This window comes from Dermacentor variabilis, chromosome 3 (genome assembly GCF_050947875.1).
Source record: "Dermacentor variabilis isolate Ectoservices chromosome 3, ASM5094787v1, whole genome shotgun sequence".
Lineage (NCBI taxonomy): Eukaryota > Metazoa > Arthropoda > Arachnida > Ixodida > Ixodidae > Dermacentor > Dermacentor variabilis.
This window is the reverse complement of record NC_134570.1, coordinates 100,679,674-100,696,548: the sequence shown is the minus strand read 5'-3', so window position 1 is coordinate 100,696,548 and position 16,875 is coordinate 100,679,674. Positions and strand designations below refer to the sequence as shown.

At 45.4% G+C, this 16,875-nt stretch overlaps 1 protein-coding gene across 7 annotated transcripts in view; it reads right to left on the bottom strand.

Annotated features, from left to right (window-relative positions):
- LOC142576105 (uncharacterized) overlaps positions 1–16,875 on the bottom strand; it is a 383,690-nt gene that overhangs the window by 350,292 nt on the left and 16,523 nt on the right. For 2 of the 7 annotated variants that reach the window (XR_012826784.1, XR_012826782.1), the window contains exon 3: positions 8,548–8,630. The exons of the other annotated variants lie outside the window; for them this stretch is intronic. The gene's annotated coding sequence lies outside the window, so the exon portion shown is untranslated. The remainder of the gene's footprint in view (positions 1–8,547; positions 8,631–16,875) is intronic. 7 annotated transcript variants of the gene reach the window in all.

Below are 16,875 nucleotides of genomic sequence, written 5' to 3'. Positions count from 1 at the left end.
CCCACGGGACGACTCGCTCGCTGGCGTTACGCCTGCAAGAATATACCTTCTCCGTGGTATATAAGAGGGGACGCTTGCACCAGGATGCCGATTGTTTGTCCCGCTACCCTGTCGACGAACCGGCTGATGTGGACGCCATCGCTTGCGTTTTCTCTGTGTCCCAGTTGCTTGAAATCGGCAACGAGCAACGGGGCGATCCTTCATTACGAGCCCTCATCGACCGTCTGGAGTCAACTCCTTTCGACGCCTCTCTCCGGATGTTTCTCCTTAAGGAGGGGGCATTATACCGCCGCAAATTTGATCCACACGGCCTTGCCCTTCTGCTCGTCATTCCATCGCACCTGCGTTCGACTGTCCTCCAGCAACTTCACGATGTTCCCTTGGCTGCACACTTGGGCGTCTCGCGCACATACGATCGTGTACGCCGTCGCTTCTTTTGGCCGGGTCTTGCCCGCTCCGTGTGGCGCTACGTTGCCGCTTGTGAGCCCTGTCAGCGCCGGAAGAAGCCCTCCACACCTCCAGCTGGATGTCTCCAGCCGATTGACATCCCACCCGAACCCTTTTTTCGTGTTGGTCTAGACCTTCTTGGACCATTTCCTCTCTCGGGCTCCGGAAATAAATGGGTCGCCGTCGCTACCAATTATGCTGCGCAGTACGCAATCAACAGAGCCCTCCCGACAATTTGTGCTACTGACATTGCTGACTTTCTGCTCTATGACATCATTTTAGTGCACGGTGCTCCGCGCCAATTACTCACTGACCGTGGCCGCAGCTTTCTGTCGGCAGTCATCGAGGACATCCTCCGCTCCTGCTCGACAAAGCATAAGTTCAGCACGCCCTACCACCCACAGACCAACGGCCTCACGGAGCGCCTCAACCGGACCGTCACCGACTTGCTTTCGAAGTACGTTGCGACCGACCACCACGACTGGGATCTTCACTTCCCATATGTGACGTTCGCGTATAATTAATTCATCGCGTCACGACACCGCCGGCTATTCACCATTCTATCTCCTATATGGCCGAGAACCCGCGTTGCCTTTGGACACTTTGCTGCCCTCGGCCACACGTTCCGCCACTGAATACGCCCGCGACGCGACCGCACACGCCGACCACGCGCGCCAGCTCACCCAGACCCGCCTCGAGGCCTCATAGGAGCATCGGAGATGCCTCTATAATTGCCACCATCGTGACGTGCACTTTTCCCCGGGTTCTCTGGTGCTTCTCTGGTCACCCGTTCGACGTGTGGGCCTTTCCGAAAAACTGCTGTCGCGCTACACTGGCCCATACCGTGTGGTGCGACAAGTGACCGATGTCACGTATGAAATCCTCCCCGCCGACCTCTCAGCGTCATCGTTAGCTGCAAGTCACATAGTTCACGTGGCGAGACTAAAGCCATACTACACACATTTCACCGCGGATGTGTAGATTAAGCACCGGGACGGTGTTTGTACAGCCAGGGGTGATGCTACGGAACAGCCACCACACTGCGGCTGCACTGAGGAGGACGAAGACGACGTGTGTGCCCGTTTGATATAGCGTCGCCATTTTGGCCTCCGTGAGCTTCGTCGTAAATAAATTGTTAATAGTATTCGGCTTCAGCTTGACGTAACAATATAAATATATATATATATATATATATATATATATATATATATATATATATATATATATACATGGATTCTAGCTACTATGAAAGGTGTAGGTTTTTTTAAAAGGAGATATATTGACCCTGTCCTGCCAGTACGTCTGAATAGGAATTCAGGAAATGTTGTGTCTTCCCATATCCCTTTTTGTGAAACGTACGCTGTAACTCTGGGAGTGTTACCCTGAGAGTGTTAGCCAGCGCCACGACTCACAGACTTTAGCGACGGACTTGGAACATCCTTTTTTTTTGCTGCGGCAAAAAAAGAACGTTCCATGTCTGCCGCCAAGGTTTGTGAGTGGTGGCGCTGGTTAACACTACCAGGGTTCTACTAGCACACATAAATAACCAAGAAAGTGGACGGGCAAATGGCGCCGCGGTAGCTCAATTGGTAGAGCTTCGCACGCGAAATGCAAAGGTTGTTGGTTCGGTTCCCACCTGCTGCCAGTTGTTTTTTCATCCACTTTAATTTACATGTATTTATAGTTTATTTCATTTATTAAGCACAACTAATTTCTCCTATGTTGTCCTTGGTGTCACTGTTTGTTGGCTTCTTATGATATGACTAATAAAAATCGGGCCCCTCGCTTAACCCCCCTTTCTTCTCGTTAGTTTCTATGTAACAACATGAAAGTATCTACATGTACTTGTGTTTAAAATGCTCTTATATGCACACTTTGTGCGTGATTGTATTAATACACAAGCTGCTACCGTGCCTAGCTGTCTGGGAGACCAGAGCTTTGTCAAGCAGATGAAATTTCGGATTTTTTTTCCGGCTCTCCCTTTTTCGCCTTGTGTTTCCAGTAGTAAAAATAAAAATGATGATGATGATTGTGACCCTGATAGCTGCGCGAAGAAACTGAGTGTGGGCTGCCGAAAATGAAGGTGCTATAGAGACGCTTCCCCAGTTTACGCTGTGACTACGCTTCTGGTGCGATGCAGTCCTCTGACTTTTGAAATGAGCAGATAGACCATTTTCTTCATAAACCACTTGGTTGATAATGGCTGAAGCCTCAGTATATATATATATTGAGTTCTCATTTGTAAGCTTTTTTGGAATTTTTTTAAATACCCTGTTGCAGATAAAATATTTATTGTACTTGAGGTGGATCATTCATAGAAGCGCACATTACTTGCGTGAAAAATCGAAAAGTACATTAAATTACTTGCCAAACATCCACGATGTGTCTGTTTAGTTCATTATTTTACGGCACATATAGGAATTTACCAATTGCAGCTGGTCAGTTTCCAAGGTGTATCCAGTTGCAATGAGTCTCCAGAATGACGCCAATTTGGAGATATGCGGCATGAAACTTGAAGTAAAAATGCACTGTTGTTCCGATTTCTTTTTTGAGAGAACACTCTAAATGCATTGAAGCACAAAAGTACCTTGAAAGCACATGTATTTCGTTCCAAAATTTGGGGCGTAAAATCTCGAAACTGGTGTCATCCTGGAAATTCTTTTCAAGAGAATACGTCCTTTAAGCGCACGCGCTACAATAGTAAATTACAATATGTGCCGTAAAATATTACACAGGAAGCTAATTAGTGAATTTTGTTCGTTAGTTGAATATTTGTTTTGATTTCTATGGATCGTTTTATCTGCTTTTTTTTAATAATCCCGCTCAAGGACAAGAATTATGCAATCTACCACGGGCTATTTATAAAACGATGTGGATCATTGAACTGTATGGAAGAACTGTTTGAACTAAGTCTTGAGTTAAAACTACAGTGTGCTTTTGTTGGCGATTTTAATCTCAATGTTTTATCAGATACCTCCGGCTATTCGCGCCTACAAGAGCTGTTTGTGTCATACGCGTGCTGTAACTTAATAGATATGCCAACTAGGATTACTCCTACCTCTCAAAGTATTTTAGACCTTTGCATTACAAGCTTTCCGCCTGACGTTGTCAAATCGGGTGTATTGAAGTGCGATTTAAGTGACCATTTGCCAATCTACTGCATTTTACCTCACAAAAGGCCTAATTCAAATAAGCAACCAGTTTTTATCCGCCATTACTCTGAAAAAAATATCAGCAAATTCAAATATCTTCTCTCAAATCAAAGGTGGGACTCCATTTTAATGGAAACAGATGCAAATAAAGCGTACGAGGCTTTTCTTTCCTGCTTTATGGCTGCATACGAGAAGTGTTTTCCCCTCGAGCCATGGGTAAAACGAAAAAAGATAAGGAAGCCTTGGATCACTCATGAACTGCATATGAGAATCAAACAAAAAAACAGGCTGTTTGAAAAATTCCTGAATACCAAGCATGAAAATGACTTTACACTGTTTAAAAAAGTTCGAAACAAATTAAATGCAGATATTAGAAAATCAAGATTTGAATACTACATAACAAAGTTTGCAGACATTACGGGTAACTCACGGCTAATGTGGCAAACCGTGAGGGAGGTACTCTCGAAAAATTTCCAGCACAAAAAGGTCCCATATCAAAACGATGCTATGACTGACAACGAAGTCGCAAATTTATTTAATGACCATTTCATTGCAGTCGGATCATGCGATGGGAATTCAGTTGATTCACCGTGCGAGCAGTTCATTGCATCAAACGCCGCAAACACATTGTTTTTAGCACCCACTGACGAACGTGAAGTGCTAGATATTATTCTGACACTAAAAAATGGCTGTGCTCCAGGAGCAGATGAAATTAAACCGAAACCTCTAAAGGCTGTAGGTGAAATAATCAGTTGTCCGCTCTCTCACATTTGCAACATTATTTTATCTACAGGCGTTTTTCCGCAGAAAATGAAACTGGCCAAAGTGACTGTTGTGCACAAGGGTGGCCCAGCGAACGAACTAACAAATTATAGGCCTATATCAGTGCTACCAGTATTTGCAAAGGTAGCCGAACAGGTTATAAACAAAAGATTCGTCCGTTTTCTCACCGCGCAAAATATTATAGCCGATGAGCAATTTGGCTTTAGGAAAGATAGATCAGCCGAAACCGCACTCCTTGGGATAAAGGAAAAAATTCTAAACAATATTGAAGAAAAGGCACACACCCTGGGAATTTTCCTCGACTTCAGAAAGGCATTCGACTGTGTTCAGCACGATGTTCTAATAAGAAAGCTTCCACTTTACGGATTCCGTGGCGTGTCGTTGACCTTAATTGAGAGCTATTTAACGTCAAGAGAGCAATTTACTGTCATAAATGCTGCAGCCTCACACGTAAAAACAATAAAATATGGTGTGCCTCAGGGATCTATTCTCGGACCTGTACTCTTTATTTTATACCTGAATGATATTGTGAATATACCAGGCAGCGAAAACCTAGTGTTGTACGCTGATGACACTAATGTCTTTTTCTCAGGTATTGACCCCTACGCGCTCGAAAGAAAGGCTAACTATTGGTTGACCGGCTTGAGTACATGGTTAAAACTAAACAAGATGCAATTAAATGCTAGTAAGACCAAATACATTCTCTTCAGAGCAAAAGGTGTAAAAGCTCCTGACAACCTAAACTTAAACTTTGATAACACTCAGTTGAAACAGTGCTCGCAAATTCGTTTTCTAGGTGTTCTGTTTCAAGAAAATCTCTCTTGGAATTCGCATGTTGATCAGCTTCGAAGTGATCTTTGTCGGGCGGTTGGCATTTTAAACAAATTGAGATATCTCCCGGCGTCCATAAAGCGGCAAATATACTATTCATTAATACATTCCCGTTTAAGCTACTGTTCCCTTGTATGGTTAACGACGACACAAACAAATCGAGATTCCCTCTTTGCAATTCAAAAGCGGGCGTTACGAGCTATTGGGAAAATACAGTTATTGCGCAGCTGCTGGCCCTTGTTTAGGTCTTATGGAATACTAGAAATAAGTAAACTGCACACATACAAATTATGTCTGGAAATATTACGCCAGTACAAACTAGACAAAATAACCTTCGAAACCACCTATCACACTAAACTTAGCACATACGAACTTAGGAAACAATGTATGGAAACACCTCGTGTACGCACTAATTACGGTTTTCAGAGGTTAGGATGGCAAATTCCTGACTTAATTAATCAATACCCTATTATTCTGGATACTGTACGCAACACTCCCTCTATACGTAAATACAAAATGTTAATTAAAGCAATGCTCATAAATGAACCTTAAAGGTGAAAACTGAACGTATACCTATCACTAGTGTGTTTTGTAAATACTGCTATGGTTGAATTGTGTTTTGAAGTATGCTGTTTGTTTTTCCGCCGAAAGCCTGTGTTTTGTAAGGATGTCTTATGTATTGTGTAAAAAATATTGAATGTGTGTTCTATTATGTAATGCTCTTTCTTGATTTTTGTAGCCTGTGGTGCCGCCTGTCATCCGGGTGGCGTGGCCTCGTCAGGCAAAGTATGCCTTTTGCCACGTCACCCTGGACAACCTTTTCGTTGTCTTAAATAAATTCTGAATGAATGAATGAATGAATGTCGCTGTATATATGTATATTGACGCTGCCCTGGAGGTATATATGAATGGGAATGCAGAGATCTGGTGCCTTCAGACCGGCCTCTTTTTAGAAAAACCTATGCACCGTGAAGACGTCTCGGCATTCATTTTTCATTCATTTCATTTCTCATTCATTTTTTTACTAAAACAACGTAAAATGCTTAATATTTTCTCTGCTGTAACGTAAAACCAATTATTTAAAAATCACGAGAAGCAATGAACAATAGTACCGAATGTGAGCAGTAATAGCGAGCTGCTTCAGTTATCGCAAAGCTACAAGGTACCCAAAAATAGCTGAAAGTTGGGGGACTTGGTTCTGCGTTAAGGGCTCTTATAATGCACCGAGGTTTGCGCTAACTGTGCGGAAGTTCGAATCCCCCTCGTGCTTTGCTTCCCTTGCTCATAATAAACTTGAATAAACAATAAAATGTGTGTTACTGGCAAGCATAGAACACAAAATTAACACTTCATTCAAATCAACCATAATTTCTGTGCAAATTGAATTTTTCCTAGTGACAAGGCGCCCGTCAGTAAACACGCATATACGATAGCAGCATGATGGTGTCAAGGTAATATTGTAATGAACACTACGGCTGCAAATCGCTTTAAGGTTGCCATGTTGTGAAAGTGCACCGTTTCTTTACAAGGACGTTAAGCAGATAGCGAAAGAAAAAAAATACAAATGCGTACCGAAATGTGGTGTATAGGGTCTCGTCTAAATTTGGAAATGACGTCTCGTACTATATCTCGTTGGAGACCTCCCTGTAGACCTCGTTGTAGCCCTCCTAGTCGCATATGGAAAATAGCGCGGATTAAGATTTTCTTTGTGTGGTTCGTAGCTCATTGCCATACCAAACATTTGAAGGCGTTGCCTGAATGCCGATAAGAGAGAAAATGTTGCCAACGCGCCCACAATTATGGAGCTAGAGAACTTCGTCATTCTTCGCAGCCGCAGTAAGCTTCAAGTTGCCGCTAGCGTGCAAATCTATTCTTCGACGATTGAAATGGAGTATGAAATACCTTCATATTTTTTATCCTGGCGGCTATACTTCTCGTGCGTACTTGCTTTCATATATCAGCATTATATAGGGTTATTGGTCTACGTTTTTATCGTGATGCTATATTTTTTTTATTATGGACAGATTGCTGCCATTGTTCTACAGGATGACTTTGCTAGGGAGTACGAAAAAATGTTAGAAACACAATTCTTTATTGCGAAGCATTCCTAGAATAGATTGTGGTGATAAGCACTCACATGCGTACCTGACCCTACACTCATGTATTGTTCAGTGAGCAACAAAACCAACCAACCGCTTAGGATTCAACACTTAAGAAAGTGCGAACGCGCCCACAATGGCGACAAGGTGCACATAATGTTTGGCATGGCGCCACTGTGTTCTATCTGAACTTTCATGCGACTCGCCTACGCAGAAATGCTTGCGATTAAGTAACTCCTGGTGTCGACATTATGGCCTATTAGGATGCTGATTACACAAAAGAACTTCATAGTAGCAATTTCTCTCCCCACTCTAAAGCGGTTTACACGCTCGTGCAATACGTATGAGTGAGGAATGAACCTGGAACAGTGAATGGAAATGTTACAATCTGGTAGCTTCGCGAGATTAAGACTGCATGCTTTGATGAGGCAAAATCTCGTAGGGCAAACACAAAAGCTATTGTATTGGGGCACCAAATCTTGCAGTTGAGCGGTATGCAGAAATGTGAGAAAGGCGAGTGTCCACGTCGCCAGTGAGTGCGAATTATAGTAACTGTACTATAGATAAGCGTCTGTTAAATGTAAAACATAAAATGTCAGCTTCATTTATACGGTTCTCTAGAAGCCTATTATTCATAGAAATTATTCTAATTGTTCAATGAAGTGCAACGTTAAGCGCGCTGCAATTCACTACCTTGATACTTTATTGGTTCAAGCATGAAATGTGGAACCGAATCGAAACGAAGATGATTGGCTTAAACAATACGAAGACTCATTTGAATGGTGCATGGTATAAAATGACTAAAGCAAAGCGAGGTGGGAAAACGACAAGTGTAGGCTGCTGTGCAAACGTGCAAATCCTAACTCACACGCTTGTGCAATGTACATGCACTTTCGCCTTTTGTATCGAGACTATGGGCATAAACTGCATGCTACACCCTAAAATATGTGTCAACGCTCTCGAAGCTTCCACTCCGGCAGTTTAACACAATACTTAGAGCAGCATCTATGAAAGTGGGTGATAATTCAAAATATGGAGTATATAGTGTGTTGTTTGTCGCTGTCATTATTATTGCCTGCGCATGCTCAATATATGTGAAATAGCCTCTATAGGACTTGGACAGGCCGAGGAGCAGGGCTTTTCTTTGGGGCCTATTCTTGCGGGGATATCGAAACACCACATAGACAACCGTGTGAAAATCTGCGAATAGTGCATCACAACTTTATATTACTTACCGTGTTAGATGGGAGACAGAACCGAAAAATGAAAGGCAAATGTGTCAGTTGGTGATGGGTCAAGACAACGGGTAGCGCAAACCCTTGTGAGAGATGAATAGTGAAATTCAAAATAAGTAGTGATTTTATTTACGGTGTGATCATTGGAAGGACACGATGCCGACAAGGACTAAGTAAGCACGGGTTCTTTCACCATTTGAACAAGCATGTGCGTGAACTCACAAAATCAGCGATGACCCTGTGTTATTTTAAAGGGGCGTCTTGCCACGATTGGTTCACCTATAGCAAGCACGTTGCGAAATGCTAATGGCGAGACACGCGCCTAGTGAGCGGGAGAGGGAAGACAGAAGCCCGATGCGTTGGATGCCGGCGATCAAGAATCCAGGGACCACGGCTGTACATGGAGCTGCCGCTTCACCGTTGCCCTCGGCCAAGGCGTTCGCCAGCACGAGTACGGAAGCTTGGAGCCTGGCTTGGCCTGCTGTGCAGCTCACTTCGCGCGAGCACTGCCGCTCGCGCGCAACCTGTTCGCTGGGCTGTCTGACCATTCCTTCAACGTGCACTGCGGCCCAGGTGCCCCCTGACTACTGAGCGGTCGGCCCTGGTTTGTCAAGAGCCACCTTTTCCTTGTTGTCCAGCAGGGAGGTGTGCTCTACGTCGTGACGTCATCGCCCCTCACTTCGGCGAACTCTCGTCTCATGCCCACTGTATCGTGGGGTGTATTGCAGTGCTCTGTCTAGGAGTCACGGTAACTTTAGTTCTTCTAGCGTAGTATGTGTTTCACGTGATGTACCTTAACGTTCCCTGTGGATGTAGTTTGCTATTTGTAGTTTTCATAAATGCAGCCTGGGTTTTCATCGTGGTTTTGACCACTTTTCTGCGTCCTGTAAGAGTGCTGTAATTTATGTATCTACGGAAACCGCTTCCTTAAATATAAAGTAAAAACTGAAGAACTTGGCTATCACACGCCATAAGGGCAACAGAAATGAAAAAAAACACTCTTGAAAGCTATGCACGCCCACAGGCAATGGTAAATCGGGATGCAAACGGTCAGATGTGCGCCGCGACAATAATAGCGTGGGCCAAGCTTCTATCAGGCAGAATTATTTCGTTTCCTAATAGAGAAATTGAAGACATAGAATAGAGAATTGAAGTTGCGCCACCACGTACTCGAGCACATAGGGGAGGGACCGCCCCGCCCTTAACCATGCGTGGCTTAGCCATGTCCGGGGAAAAGGGGATCCTGTGGGTTGTGCCGATGCCGGGAGTTTGTACCTTTGTGGCACCTCGGTGGAGGTAACACACCCCTTTGGCCTCGGCTTCACGTAGACGGCATACCCGGAGTGACCCACCCGGAGGAAATCGGTAGTTGCCTTTTCCTATCACCCTCTACAATCTTCCTCTTCTCTCCTACATTCCATCTTTCCTGTCCCTTACTCATTTCTTAATTACTTCTGATCTTTCAGACAGCAAGGGTTAACCTTGTGTGCGTAGCCTACCTAAGTTATGTCATATTTGGTTATAGTGGTAACGTGCAGCTCGCATTTGCAGGACTTCTTTTATAGGTCCTGCTGCGTCCCCTCCTAGGCCTTTGTGGTGAGCGGCTGGCGTTACTGCCGAAAACTACGCACTCACTTATGGCTAGTCTTCCCCCCCCCCCCACTACCTTACGGCTCCATGAAGATGGGCCGCACCAATGAAATCTTCGAATGCTTTGGTCGCCAAAAAGAAACATTTCCCCGATTTCATGTCATGCACTCTGAACAACAAGAAAAACAAGCACGAAGAATCTCCCCTTTTCTTGTTTAAAAATCCCAAACTCATGAACGGGGACCAGGCTATAAAGCGTCAAAGATAGCTTGCGGCGATCTCCTTTTGGAACTCCGCGATAAAAAGTAACGCGAGAAACTGAATAATATAGCATCACTTGGAGATGTCGTAGTGACAGTGGCCCCACACCGTACGGTGAACACTACTCGTAGTGTTGCTACCGACGATGACCTGACGGATCTCACAGAAGTTGCACTTTTATAAGGCTGGTGTGAGCAAATGTAATCAATGTTAAAACAATTCTACTGAGGCGCGATGGAAAAGATACTAAAGCAAAGCATCTAATACTTTGGTTGAAGTATGCTCCCTCAGAATATTGTCTTCACTATGCCACTTCATTTTCATTGATACACCTTTTTCTGAACATTGGCAAATTGCCGTACATGAAATAGACCGTGAATAGACCGCATTCATCACACCAGACGTTCATCTCGATGTCGTGAGCGATGTGGGTTAGCGTGTTGGTAATCATTATGCCGACCCACCATCCTTTCTTGTGCTTCGTGATGGGCCTGTAGCTATGCCGTGTGACGTTTGAGGTTAGTGCTTCTTCTGTAACATGTGGCTTCTGTGCGTGTCCGCGAATATATTCTTCCAAGCAAGCCCTCTTGGCAAGGAAGCGCCAGCCATGCCATTGCCACATTCTGAATTAGTTTGTGTGGCCATTGTATTGCTCATGAGTTGCGGTGCTAATCTTCGCAGGGCTGATCGCCTTCGCGCTGTGACTAGCCGATGCTGATGCTGGGGGTATAGAAACTTTAGGTCGCAGCACAGGTGCTACCACGTTTTCGAAGAAGGATTCAATTTTGCTAATCATCTAATCTGGGCAGTCCTCCGTAAAAACCATGTTGCTTTGGAAGAGCGAGAAGTTTTTATTTATCTATTTATTGCTGTCACTGAGAGCGGAGAGCGTCTAGCGAATATCTGATTTGGCTCACCTTGATGCTCTTTCTTGCTCGTTAGCGATTGCCCTCATGTTAGCGGGCCTCTCCGTATGGCACTTCTCAACTATGGGGACTTCCATTGACTGTGGAGTGACCGGCTGCTTGCCAGCCAACGCGGGTCACCTATGTCTCTCCTTTTTAATCTCGTCAGGTTCTGCCATGAGTCGAGCTATTGTGTTCTTCGTCATCTAGTTTTCGCGCTTAAGTTGTCCTAGCATGTCGTTACCTATATCATGCTCTGGTGGTGAGTCCCGCATTACCTCTTCATGCGTTCCTCGAACTCTGTCGGTGCACTTCAGGGGGGCTTCGGGTCGGCGATCCCTGGATTTGGACCTCGAGGATCCTGTCGACTCTAAGCGGATTTGACCGCCTCAGCGCCGGGATCCGGAGCGACACCAGGAACGGGATCTGGTCCTCGTTCTGCAACTAGAGCATTGTGTGTGTCGATAGCGACTGCAGGAGCTTCCTCTAGAGCAAGAGCCTCCCCTGGATCGGGAGCGCCACCTAGGCTCTTGGTTGAAGGTTGCTGGAACTGATGCTTGTTCTCTGTGCTATGTGTCGGTCGCGAAGTCCCGGATCTCGAATCTTGTTACGACGTAAGTGGTCTAGAATTTCTGCTTGCTCGTTTTTTCTGCCGTAGCGTGTGGCAACCCGAACAACCCACAGTTTGGTTTACATTGGTGTTGGTAATCCGGGTTCACTGCCCCACATTCCCCGCAGGTGGACTCTTCGGGAGTCGGGATAACGTCGGCACGGTGGCCGGGTCTGCCGAACGCATAGCAGATATTGACTTCCTTGTATAAAGAAAGCAGCTCACAAGGACTGGGCCGTAGACTACAAATTTCGGAACCTTGTGTCCATCGAAAGCTATGATGATCGTGCCTGTGTTCCTAATTCTCTTGACTGCCAAGGACGGCTGGTTTCCCACACTGGCGAAGTTGCGTTCCTGGTCCGATCGACCGTCTTTGTCATCGGTGTTTCTGCTTACCTTTTTACAGTTGGTGTGTAGGACACCCTCGTATGCCCTGACTTCCATCATTCTTTGGGGTACAGGAATCGCCACATTCTCGTGTGTCATGTTGCGTTGTCTCAATTCGGTGTGCTGGCCCCCATAATGTTTTGCTGCATGTTAGGACAAATTATGTCCGAGCTCCTCTGAGTCGGGGTGATACCCACCGCTTACAATATAGCCTTACGGATCACGGTTGGTCTTGTCTTAGCAAAATTCAGCCCTCCGCGGGGGCATGTGATAAGTTTGGCGTGTTCCTTGGGCATGGTACGCATCCGCAATAGCCTGATAATCCTGCTCTCGAGTTTATTTCCTTTTTTCCGAGTTCTGAATGAAGTGCCGGTGTTAGGTGTATGCCGCCGCCAGGGCGGGTGGCAGAGTCCGTCTTGGCCGCCATACGCTTCGAAACTGCCAACTTCGATCCAAAATCTGGTGAACAATCGTCAGGGGAAAGGTCCTCCCCTTCAACTGTCATCTGCATATGCACTGATATCTCGGAATCGTTATGCAAGAAGCACTTGGCGCCGCCGAACGGCGCTACGCCGGGCTAGGCCTAGTTGTCATTAGGGCCGGCAAGGCGGTGGCGTAGTCAGAGCGCAGAAATGTTCATAAAATGGGAAAGAAGTTGCCCACTGGAGAAAGCCCGATATCAATGTAATCCTTTTCCACTTAGACGTGCGTTGGTACCAAGATTTTGGAGATTAGAGGTGAAAGTCTTGCCGAAATCATCTTGCCGAAACCGATTCACAAAAAGCGTGGTTGACGAGAAGGGCGAAGAACTTGCAGCCACGTCCAGACATGCCAAAGAGGTGAGCAGATCGAAAGAGCTGGGCATGGCCCTGGCCATTCAAACATGTAGGAAGATCGGGCTTATCGTGATGACGGACATGCAAGAAGCATGCAGAAGTTATATGAACGGAAGCATCGGAAAAGCAGCACTTCAGGTTTTGAAGCGAACATCATCTGGACGCCGAGACACGAATCTGTCGCGGAGAACAAGGCGGTGCACGCCACAGCTTGAGATCGTGCTCGCCTAGCCATTTCCGACACGCAGAGAACACGGACCAATGGCTGTGACGAAGAGGCTAAAGGCATACCTAAAAAGTATTGGGAGATCTTGGCGTACTACAGAAAGCAGTAGAGTCATTACCCGCCGGTACCTGAGAGGATGAGTAGAAAACAAGCGCTGACCTGAAGAAGACTCCAAGCTGGAACCTGCGCGCATGAAGCACTGCTGCAAGCCATATATCCTGGGACCTGCAGACGAGACTGTAAGTTCTGCCCACTGGACATGCCCTGCACCCTGGCCTAGAACGCGCTGGGGTGCAGGAATAACCCAAATGTAGCACAGTCATCAACACCGCCACGTCATAACGTGCAGGAAGAAGCGGAACCAGAATAAGAATCGAAAGACCAGCAGGAGGATTTGCTGGAGACCCGAGACCCTAAAGACCAGCTACGGTTGGTGAACAGGGCATGGGCACCGGCAGCCAGTCATGTCTACCAGGCCTGAAGAGGCCACACACCTTTGGGCTCAAGTCAAAGGAGTCCGGTAAAATAATAAGGTTTATGCTCACTCTCTTCATTTCTTCGTAGTCATGCCTTTAGCATCACGTAAACGTCTTCGCGCCGTCATCGTTATTCTAGTATTGCTATACCATTGTTGACATGCCGTCGTCGTTACGTCATAGTCGTCAAACCATTGTGCCAATTTTAGCATCGTCACCTGATTGTCTTTATTGTGCCGTCGTGGCGCCGTCGACGTCACTGCACTCTGATCCCGCCAGTTGTCATGAAACCGCCGTCGCCATTACTTCATCATCGTGCGTGGGATGCTACCGTAGTCAATTCGCTGTCGCCATCCAATTGTCGTCATGCTCGCGTCGATATATGTTCGTCCTCATTCTTCCGTTACTGTACTGTCGTCGTCAATTTCGACGTTATTCCATTTTCGTCATGCCGTGATCGGTGTTCCACCCTCGACCTACAGTGATCGTATGCTGTCGTCGTCGTTCTACTGTCGCCCTTTTTTAGTAGTGATACAACTTTTATTATGCCTTCGTCACTATGTAATTGTCGTCGATCTATCGTCGTCGTTCTGCTGTCGTCAAAATATCCTCTTCAAGCAACCGTGGGCGTTCTATCGTCGGCATTACTTCGTAGCAATGCATCAGATACCCATAATCGCTTGGCAGAAACTTATTAGCGAACAGGTTTCAAGTGAAAATATGTCCTACTTTTGTAGTCAAGAGTTCGACGAAAGTTTTTTTGGTCAGGTAACATGATGAAGAAATTGTGGTCACTACGTCACATTTAGGCATAAGTACGACTTGCGACTCTTGCCGCTTTTAGTGTAATCAAGGAACCCGTACCGGTCCCGAAATGTCTCTGCGTTATTTTCACCTTGACTTGTTCAGTGACCGCAATTTCTCCATCATGTCCTACTTTTGGAGCTGCTGTACCTCGCTCTTCGTGCACATAATCAGGAACTTCGATGAATGTTATTCCCTGCAGCCCATTCAATTCGCATATTTTTGAAACTTCAAAATACATTTTTTTGCTCTTTCTTCCCTATAAGACCTTGAAGCTACTCACTTTCGATGAGGGTTTAGAGGGTAGGCAGAACCTCCCTAATGACGTATCGCATCTTCAAATTAGAAAATGCAAGATTTCACTGAAATACTCCATCTTATATAGGTTTGCATGTTTCAAATGTAAAATTGAATTAAAACAGTACTGCATTATTGTCGGCTGGGCGAAAATTTTACGACCAGCGCCACATTTCAGTAAAAGAAACTTCCATTTTCGTGGCACTTCCTACCGGTAATAGGCACAACACAAGCGAAAATCTCGATTTCGGGTAAAAATAAATCCTGCACTTGACACTCCTTGCCATAGGGCCAGCACATATGCCCATATAATGGAACCGATAAATGGAAACGATAAGAAGATTAACCAGGTGCATGTTTTTTTTTTTCTTTTCTACACTGCACGGCATTCTTGCGAAAAGGGGGTAAGAGAGAACAAGGACCAGAGACAGAAAGAATAATAAACGAGTACTGCAGGCGTTCTATGACTGCGGTAGATAAGAAAAGCACAAGAGTTCTTGTATGTTAGCTCTGAAGGTCGACAAATTCTCTGCCGAGTCAAGATGCAGCTACACTTGGTCGGAGAACTATAGTAATTGTCTCCTGCAGCGCCCTAACCAAAGTGAGGTTGCTTATTCCAGTTTGTACGCAGGTCTTGGAGCGACTAAGACAAATCATTAGGAACAATAAAGACGTCGCTCCTGGAATGGCTATATTATGCGCACATGTGCTCACACAATCACATCTCAGAATTGCAAAGATGCCAGAGCAAAGCAAGTTATTCTAGATTACGCCTTAGTCAGTAGGCTTCATACTTGTTTGTGGCGGCTTTTAGTATGGCCATAAATATGAAGAAAGCCGCTGTCAATGCTTACCATTCGTCAAATACAGTAGTCAACTGGTACGGCACTAGCAAGCACATATTTTCATGTTGTGAGAATGAAGCACAAGACACTGGCAAAGGCGTTAAGCAATTAACCTTTAATTGCGTACATTCGTGCAAAAAAAACCAAGTACCAGTGGACGGACTACGAATCCGCCCCAGAGAACTTATTTAAATAGTTACTCAGGAGCTTTTTAAATAGCAACTGTCACGCAAGCAATGTTCGCCTCTTGAAATCATAGATTTCAAGATGTGCTCGATGAAATTGTGAAATAATTTTATTACCTAGAGAAACACGATATAATTAGCGGGTTGAAGTGAATTGGTCAGTCTTCAATTTCTTACTTAGGAAGCGAAAAAACTTTTCCTGATAGGAGCTGCGCCCACGCTAGTGTTGTCGCGGAGAACACTTGACCACTTTCGTCACGGTTTGACACTGAATGGTCGTGCGCATCGGTTTTACTCTCCCATCATAGCCTCTAAACTGATTTTTCTTAACTCTGTTCGACTCAACGCGTGTGAAAGCCGAGTTCTTATAATTTTCAGTTTTACAGCGAAATCTGTGCATTACTAACCTTCCATAGTTATTTCGGCGTCGGGAAATAGAAACGGGCTTAGCAATTTCTCACAAACCCATGCACAATGGGTTTTATTGTTTGCTTTCTGTGTGATCATGTACGTGTGCAGGGCGGCGGCGCAGATGTTTAAATGCGGAGCAGATCGCAACGCTCGCCGGGAAAAATAGCGTGACGTCAATGCTGTGGCTGTATATACGCAGGAGAGGTATCAGCGTTAAAAAGAACTACGTTATCCATGGCGCGGACACGTATAGTTCGTACAACCGAAGAACGACACACGTACGAGGAGCGCCGCAGAGAACAGCAACGAAAACGCAAACGGCGCCGGTGCAAAATGACCACCGACGAAGAACGTTCCCGCGATGCTGAACAAAAACGATAATGGTGATCCCGGGCAACCATTCCACTATGTGAAGCATGAATTGCAGCGAAAGCAGTGTGCTTTTCGTTTGAGAGTTTTGACTGCCGCCAGATTTCACTGCCATTCCGTCTTCAC